Source organism: Mizuhopecten yessoensis, unplaced genomic scaffold (genome assembly GCF_002113885.1).
Source record: "Mizuhopecten yessoensis strain PY_sf001 unplaced genomic scaffold, ASM211388v2 scaffold1861, whole genome shotgun sequence".
In the NCBI taxonomy this organism is placed as follows: domain Eukaryota; kingdom Metazoa; phylum Mollusca; class Bivalvia; order Pectinida; family Pectinidae; genus Mizuhopecten; species Mizuhopecten yessoensis.
The window spans coordinates 267233-277277 of NW_018404258.1; positions in this window are offsets into that span (position 1 = coordinate 267233).

Sequence of the window (10045 nt, forward strand, 5' to 3'; positions counted from 1 at the left end):
AGAATCACGATGTAGCAAATTACAGAGGTAAAATATTGGAAGAAGTTATGTCGGAAAGGTTGTTGATATCGGCTAACACTCAGTCGTGGTCCACATGTCTAGAATACACGTTTGTTACCGGTAATGGTTTAAACGTTAGTATGATTGATCATATATTACTAAACAGCATTTTTGCCGCAATTGTGATGAGCATTTTCTCAATGTGTCGGATCATGTTCCTGTACAAATAGGTTTGTGTAAAATTCCAGAACTGTATAGCAAAAAGCATCCCATTACGTACTGTCAATTGGAAAGGGCAACAGCGGCACATATTCAAAAATATCAGGCAGCTGTTGAAGCCTCCCTACGTTCATATGACATCGGTAACGGTATAGAGAGTGAGGCTGATTGTTGTATCAAAAACCTTGTAAAATGTATGAAAACTGCGGCTGATTTTATACTTCCGCATAAAGAATATAAACACTACCTCAAACCATATTGGGACAGTGGGAATGTGAAAGCGTTGCACGAGGACATGAGGCATACAAGGTCAATTTGGGTATCTGAAGGTCGTCCTAGGGGACAGTCTTCCTATACAAGATATAAACACGTCAAGAGGTTGTTTACAAACGAGCTTGATAGAGCTAGGTCCGAATATGAGCAAGAGCAACTTCGAAAACTTGGTCGATATGCCGAAAAAGACACGGGTTCATTTTATCAAGCTGGGAGGGCTAGGCGTGGGAATAGGGCGGGTAACGGTTCATCGGAACTCCGCGTTAATGGTACTGTAGTTCACGATCTGGACCTGGTTCGAGACGCATGGAGGTATCATTATAGCCGGCTGACAAGCCCACTCGAAAAAGAACACTTCGATAATACCTTTAAAAGCTATATAACCGATCGTGTATGCGATATGTGTGTGAAAGTGACGATTTGTTTAGAAAATATCAGTTCTGACGTTAATCGACGACAGACCGATATAAAAAAAAAGTCGATAAAACGTCAGAATAATTCGGACTAGGGGTCGGTCAGGGAAGAACTTTGTCCGCTTGGTGTTTTTTGATAGTAATAAATGATCTAATAGCTGAACTCGACAATTACAATCATAGACTGAAAGTGGGAAATGTGTATATACCAGGTGTTCTTCTAGCGGACGATACCATGGTTCTGGCCGTTTCCATGGACCACCTTCAAAAGGAATTAGACATTGTGCACAGATATTCATGCAAGTGGCGGCTTAATTATAATCCCCAAAAGAGTAACGCCATGCAGTTTACACTAAATCGCCAGAGATTGAAAATCAATCGCACTGTTCATCTTGGTGAGAAAGAACTATCATGGGTTACTAGGACCATCTACGCGGGGTCTAGTTTCACCTACAACCTGAAAGACGATGAAGGCATAATTGACTCGTGTAAAAAAAACTTTGAGGTACGCGTGCAGGCGGTGCGTTGGTCTCCGCAAAGATCGTCCACCGCCGTTACCTCGCAGTGTACGGGTCTGATGGATCTATGGAGTGAAGTTGAAAATAGAAAACTGAACTTTTGGAATAAACTTGCAAACGGTGGTACGTCACTTGTGTGGTACCTGGTATTCAACGTAAGGCTATGTAGCTTTATATATGGAAACACGCTTAAACGGAAAATGGGTTTTATTACGAACATTTATCAAGTAATGACGAAATTTCAAAACGAGATGTTTCTTATAGAACAAATCACAGACTATGTGTTATATCCAAAGAATTCATGGAAAAGGTTTATTAAAAATGTTGTGTCGTATTGGTATTATGATAAATGGAAACATGGTCCCTCTTCCAGAGTTAAAAAGGTACAATGGAAGGTCCTAATCCAATCCTGAGTTTGTGTGCAAAGTTTCCTCATTACAGCTGGAAATTAGTGGATCTTATGTTACTATCAGTGACAAATGAAATTGAAGAGGTTGCATGTAGATTTTCTATTGGGAAGTCGTGCGCGCGTCCAATTGGCTGATGACGAGTGGGAGAGTTTGATGCTGGTTGTTGCGGACGCTAAACAGCAGCAAGGGGGTAATCAGATGCCCCGCCCTGCACAATGACACTGATGCCGCCATACTGGAGTACTTCCAGGAGGAGGAGATCCCAGTCTCCGAGGTGCGACGGATTTTGTCCAAGAAGAACAACAAGTTGGTTCCAACAGACACGTTTGTACTGACCTTTGCTACCCCATCACTAACTTCGGCCGTAGTGATTGGTTACCAAAGGTGCAGTGTCTCCGTCTACAGCCCTAATCCATTAAGATGCCGTAATTGCCATAAGTACGGGCATCATGAAAAAAGATGTAGGCGGAAGACCGTTTGCCAGTATTGTGGTCGTGAATGTCATGAGGACCAAAGCGACTGTGATATTGCCAACCTGCGTTGTGTCAATTGTGAGGGAAAGCATGCTGCTTCGTCTCGAGACTGTCCTGCCTGGAATCGCGAGAGAGATATTGCGGTTCAAATATACCCGAAATGTCTCCTTCAGCACGGTCGTGGCTGCTCCCTCATATGCACAAGTGACGAAAGTCCGGTCGCCGGTTGGCAATGTCGCAGTCAAGGATGCTTCTGTTCAAGTATCTGCAGACATACTTGCCTGGGGCTCACAAGTCCCAGACATGGCTGAAAATCCATCCCGTTCACGACTATACGAAAACCAACAAAAACCAACAAACAGTCAAAAGCAGCATCACCATCAAAAACATCATCTTCATCAAAACCAGCATCTTCATCAAAACCAGCACCACAATCAAAACCATCACCACCATCAAAAACACCTTCCTCTTCAGGAGAAAACCTTTCAAAGGTTGGCCCATGCCACCTAGGGCACATATGCGTTCGCAGCGATCTCGCTCCTTTACCTCTGTACCTCGATCCCAATTGAGGTCAGAGGCAATATCACCAACCAACAGACCTAAGAAAAAAACGAAAAAAATAGCCAAGGGCAAATCTGATGGGCCCGATCTGAATGTCACATTTTGCAATGGATCAGAGGACCCGACAAACCGGTTCCATGTCCTACTGGATTTCGATGATGAGATGGAGACGAATGCCTCAGCCCTTTGTGCTTCGACTCCGTCGAAATCCAGCCAAGATAACAAAAAATAAATAATACAATTATCCAATGGAACATCCACGGATTAAAGGCAAATATAGAAGAATTTCAGAATCTATCAAAAGAATTTAGACCCGCAATTTTTTTGTCTACAAGAAATCATGCTCAAAAACCCAATCACTCTTAGAAATTTCTCACTGTACACTAACATTCCAACTGTAGTTAGCAGAGCAGCAGGTGGCGCAGCGGTAGCTGTCCATAAAAATATTCCTCACAGAATGATCAAGTTAAACACAAATTTACAGGCTGTTGCTGTCTCTGCAACATTACACAAATAACCGTCTGTTCAATTTTTGTTTTCACTTGTGAGCAACTCAATAATCTCGTCTCCCAGCTCCCAACACCATTAATAATCCGCGGTGATTTTAATGTCATAATAGCCTGTGGGGCTCTTATGACACAGACGATAGGGGAACACGTATTGAGGAATTTATAGATAAAAACAACTTGTTAACAACAATACCCCTACCTATTTACACCCTGCTACAGGCTCTCGTACCCACATTGATCTATCATTATGCCATCCTTCTATTCTACTTGATTATGACTGGAAGGTAAATAAAGATCTTTGTGGGAGTGACCACTTCCCATTTTTTTCTTAATAATATTGTGACTCCTCTTGATGATCCTCTTCCTCGATGGAATATGCACAAAGCAGACTGGGTCCAATTCCAACGCATGTGCAATGAGAAACTAACCACAGAAAAGTTTACTAACCTCGACGACCCAATCAAAACTTTTACTGAAACACTCACTTCTATTGCCCAAAAGATAATTCCAAAATCCGCTCCAAAAATCCAGAAGAAGTTCCTTTTATCAGAAGACTTTTAAAACACGCAGTAATCGGGCAGCTGCTCTAAGACGTTACTTGAATTGCCCAACTGCTTCAAACTACAGTGATTTTAAAATGCGAAGGGCAAAGGCTCGGCGATCAATTAAAATTGACAAAAGAAACAACTGGAGAGAATATGTATCCAAGTATGGGATATGATTCGGAAAATATGTGGGAAAAAGAAAAAATCAACATCCCTCCACCTCATTAATAAAAACATTTTTTTTCATCTAGGTCTGAAATTGCTGATGCATTTGCAAAAAACATAGCTAAAAACTCATCCCTTTTAAACCACTCCCGAAAATTCCAGTCTTTAAAGAAAAAAAGAGAAAGACACGGCTCAATTTCAAATTATCAAACAAAGAAAGTTGTAATGAGCAATTTACCCTACCAGAACTTGTTGATTCGCTTCGAAAATCACAGGACTCTGGTTCAGGTCCTGATGATATTCCATATCAATTTCTAAAGCGCTTACCGGACTCATCACTAACATGCCTTTTTTATATATTCAACCAAGTTTACGCTTCCGGAAAGATTCCCGATTCGTGGAAGAACTCCACAATTATACCTATCCCAAGACCGGGAAAGGATGCTACTGACCCAAACAACTATCGTCCTATTTCTCTGACTAGTTGTGTATGTAAAACTTTAGAACGAATGATAAACACAAGACTGGTTATGTTTCTTGATGCCAACGATATAATATCTCCTCTTTAAAGTGGTTTTTGAAACAGAAGAGGGACAAATGACCATCTCATCAGATTAGATACATTCATTCGAGAGACTTTCGTAAAGAAGGAACACCTTGTCGCCGTATTCTTTGATCTTGAGAAGGTCTATGATACTACATGGCAGTGTGGCATCATGAAATATCTTCACTACCTTGGCGTTCGTGGAAACCTTCCAAATTTTATATTTAATTACCTATCAGATAGACACTTCAAAGTCTGTGTTGGTTCAATTTTTTCTGAAACGTCTAAATAGGAAATGGGAGTAACACAGGATGGAATCATATCAGTCACCCTGTTTGACCTTAAAATCAATGATAAAGTCAAATGTCTTGGTCAATCAACAGAAGGGTCGTTATTTGTGGATGACTTCTTGATCTGTAACAGATCTGTGCATGCATTTCTGTCAAAAACGAAAAGCACACAATGGCCCAAATCTTACACTCGATGGCACTAGATTTCCTGTTGTTGAACAGACTAAATTTCTCGGTCTCATTTTTGATTCGAAACTCTCTTTCATACCACATATAAAGTATCTGAAGGATAAGTGTTCCAGAGGGTTAATATTATACGAGTCCTTTCTCATACTGATTGGGGAGCGGACCATGGAATGTTTTTACGCCTATACAGATCACTTATTCGAACAAAACTAGATTATGGTTCTATGGTATACGGGTCGGCGCGCAGTTCGTACCTGCAGATGCTAGACCCAATCCATAACCAAGGGCTCCGTCTAGCCCTTGGAGCTTTTCGAACAACACCTGTAAAAAGCCTGTACGTGGAAGCAAATAAGCCATCCCTTTATGACAGAAGAAAAAACTTGCATTACAGTTTACAGCTCAATTAAAATCAAACCCTAAAAATCCTGCTTTCGACCAAGTACTCAACCCAAAATACCAAAACATATTTACGCAAAACCAAAAACTTCTGCCAACATTTGGTATCCGAATTTCAAATTTCCTGCAAGAACTCAACAGAAAGTTGACGGACATAGCTGAATTTAACATATCTGATGTTCCTCCATTCAAACACCTGATTTTAACTTTACATTACATGAGCGAGGGAAATCAAGTGTTATGCCCGAAGAACACAAATCCTCCTTTCGGGAATGCATTTCGAATTACCCTTCTCATACACAACTTTACACCGATGGTTCCAAAGAAGGTGAGAAAGTGGCAGCAGCCTGCAGTACTGCTAATTCTTGCACTTCTGTTCAACTACCAGACAGCCCCTCCATCTTATCTGCCGAAGCATGCGCCATTGGCTTGGCCCTCGACCATATCGATGAACACCGCATTAAAAAGGCGATTATTTGTTCTGACTAAATATCTGTCATACAGAGTTTACAGTTACGAGATCCTAATAACACACTCATAAAAAAACCTTGCTCTTCGAATATCTCGTATCTTAAATAAGTCTAAAATAACTTTACTATGGATTCCGAGTCGTGTCGGAATTAAAGGCAACGAATGTGTTGACAGGGAAGCGAAAACTGCATTAAATTTCAAACAAACAAATATCAAACTACCATATACAGATTTTTAACCTACTATTTGTACAGCCATTCAAAATGAATGACAGCAACGCTGGTATTTCGAGACCACCAACAAACTTTTTAAGGTACAATCTAAACTTCAAACATCTATTCCCAGTCGGAAAGATCGTAGAGAGGAAGTTGTCCTTGCTCGACTCCGTACTGGGCACACATATCCTACTCATTCGTACCTTTTAAAACGAGAAGATCTACCTTCATGCCACGCATGTGACACTCCATTTACAGTGGAACATTTTTTAATAGAATTTTTCGATTTTAAACACATTCGTGATAACTACTTTCGAGTCCCGGATATGAAAACTCTTTTTAGGCATTATTTAACTATTTGAAAGACATCGGTCTATTCTATAGACTCTGATGTCTTTAAACCCACCTTACCCTTTTTGACGTTATATATATATATTTACATTTGCATGGCATTGTCACTATATAGCCTCTTTGAAAGCTGTGTCGTTGATGGGACTTTAATTACCATGCATCACGAGACACAATTCTTAGCGTATTAATACAACACTGACCGGAACTACAATATCCCATATAAATAAACATGACGGCTGCTGAAATATTCCTGGGCATTGTGAGATTTGACAATGTCATTGTAAATGTATGTGCAAAATAAAAATAAAAATAAAAAAAAATGTTATTACAACGAAAACAAGACCAAGGTCTGCAATATCGTACAAAATGCACATCGGTTGAAATCACCAATGCCGGCAATTAAAATAATTTTAACGCTCATGCAATTTATCAGAAATATCGTCTGTTACACTGCACTGATCAACAGGGGTTCGTTATAAATGCCAGAAATACACATATTCTATAGTTCTACTGACACATACTGATATGAGTCACAGCACACATAAACATTTCAGACATTTGTAGCGAACCTGTGCTCCGTCGCAAGATCACTCACTTCAAACGCTATCAGTTTCACGCGTCTCGCATCCACGGTTCCTTAGTTTCTGACGACATGTCAAATAAACTTCCAAAAATAACTCACTCGTGGAGGGCAAGGTCGGATTTACGGTGTTCACTGTATATGTCCATGCGCGAAATTTGTTCCGGGGAAAAATCGAATCAATTTCAAATCTAACTTTCAGCTCATAGTTCTATTGATAAACTTAATTCACCCTATAAACATATCATACGCAATGGTATTGATACTGAATTGTGGAATAAAATTGAAGTGTTTGTTAAAATTTCAAAGTACTACTTTGTTTGCCAATCAGCACGCGATAATACGCTGTTCAAACTATTGAACGAAATTGTGTGGACTGTCGATAAGGCGGGCATTTTTAATTTTAAATATAAATTATAAGTTAAAAAAGAACATAAGAGGCAGAGAAAACGTAAATATAAGTATTGAACTGTTTTTGTATGGTATTTATGATCTATTTGAATGACAGCTTTGCAAGCAAACAAATCATAATGCGCGCTTGTTCAATGCTTAAATATCACATATTCCATATCATCTATTCGTAATATTTTTTGTTATTGCAAATTTTCCCATGAAAATATACTATTCTATTTGCCAGAGAAAACTATCATAATAACCGATATATCATAATACCCGATCTAGCTGTTTTTTGATCGTTTTTTAGCTCACCTGCCCGAAAGGCAAGTAAGCTTATGCCATGGGGCAGAGTCTGTCGTCCGTCCATAATCTTTTCCTTTAAAACGCTACTAGTCCTGAACGACCTGGCAAATTTCGACTAAATTTAGTCTGGAGCATCCTTTGGCCAAGGGGACTCAATTTTGGTGGGTTTGGACTCCCTGGGAGCATAGCCAAATGTAAAAACCTTTGAAATTCTTCTTCTAACCGTAGGATTTTGGAATTTTATTCTAATTTGGTCTGGAGCATTCTTATATAGTGGGGCACGAGGCCCGAATTAAGATTTTAACACTCCTACTTACCCAAGATACATTAAAACTTTAGCAAGTTTGGTCAACGTAGGTGAAACTAGAACACTGCCATCTTGTGGCAATACATCCCCATAATCATCAAGAAGCAATTTGTCTATATAGCTGAGTGGACGTGGAAGCAAATGAACCATCCCTTTATGACAGAAGAATAAAACTTTCATTACAATTTGCAACTCAATTAAAATCAAACCCTAAAAATCCTGCTTTCAACCAAGTATTCAACCCCAAATACCAAAACATATTTACGCAAAACCAAAAACTTCTGCCAACATTTGGTATCCGAATTTTGAATTTCCTGCAAGAACTCAACATAAAATTGACGGACATAGCTGAATTTAACATATCTGATGTTCCTCCGTGGACCATTCAAACCCCCGATTTTAACTTTACATTACATGAGCGAGGGAAATCAAGTGTTATGCCCGAAGAACACAAATCCTCCTTTCGGGAATGCATTTCGAATTACCCTTCTCATACACAACTTTACACCGATGGCTCCAAAGAAGGTGAGAAAGTGGCAGCAGCCTGCTGTACTGCCAATACTTGCACTTCAGTCCGACTACCAGACGGCGCCTCCATCTTTTCTGCTGAAGCATGCGCCATTGGTTTGGCCCTCGACCATATCGATGAACACCGCATTAAAAAGGCAATTATTTGTTCAGACTCTCTATCTGTCCTACAGAGTTTACAGTTACGAGATCCTAAAAACACAATCGTACAAAACCTTGCTCATCGAATATCTCGTATATTAAAAAAGTCTAAAATAACTTTACTATGGATTCCGAGCCATGTCGGAATAAAAGGCAACGAATTTGCTGACAGGGAAGCAAAAAATGCATTGAATCTCGAACAAACAAATATCAAACTACCATACACAGATTTTAAACCTACTATTCGTACAGCCATTCAAAATGAATGGCAGAAACGCTGGTCTCTGGAGACCAACAACAAACTTTTTAAGATACAACCGAAACTTAAAACATCTATTCCCAGTCGGAAAGATCGTAGAGAGGAAGTTGTCCTCGCTCGGCTCCGCACTGGGCACACATATCCTACTCATTCGTACCTTTTAAAACGAGAAGATATACCTTCATGCCACGCATGTGACACTCCATTTACAGTGGAGCATTTTTTAATAGAATGTTCCGATTTTAAACACATTCGTGATAACTACTTCCGAGTCCCGGATATGAAAACACTTTTCAGTTCCGTGGATTCGAAGGCATTATTTAACTATTTGAAAGACATCGGTCTATTTTATAGACTCTGATGTCTTTTAACCCACCTTATCCTTTTTGACGTTATATATATATCGCATATTCCATATCATCTATTCGTTATCTCTTTTATTATTTTAACCCCCTTTTATTATTTTCAATTATCTACACATACAATGCGAATACTTTTAAAATGAACCATTTTATCTGATTTTATCTTCGCTATTCACATGTTTGTTAAAAAAGTAAAATAAATAAATAAATCACCATGGCCCTAAATGACCACAGCCGTCGATGGGCCGTTAAACATAAACAAACAAACAAACAAATATATAGCTGAACTTGACGTTTGACATGTACTATGATGCGAGTCTCGTTTCCTTCCACTTCCATACTTGCTGGTCTAACAGAAATGTAATAGAATGTTCCGATTTTAAACACATTCGTGATAACTACTTTCTAGTCCCGGATATGAAAACACTTTTCAGTTCCGTGGATTCGAAGGCGTTATTTTACTATTTGAAAGACATCGGGCTATTTTATAGACTCTGATGTCTTTTAACCCATCTTACCATTTTTGACGTTATATATATATCGCATATTCCATATCATCTATTCGTTATCTCTTTTATTATTTTAACCCCTTTTTTTATTTTTTATTATCTACACATACAATGCGAATGC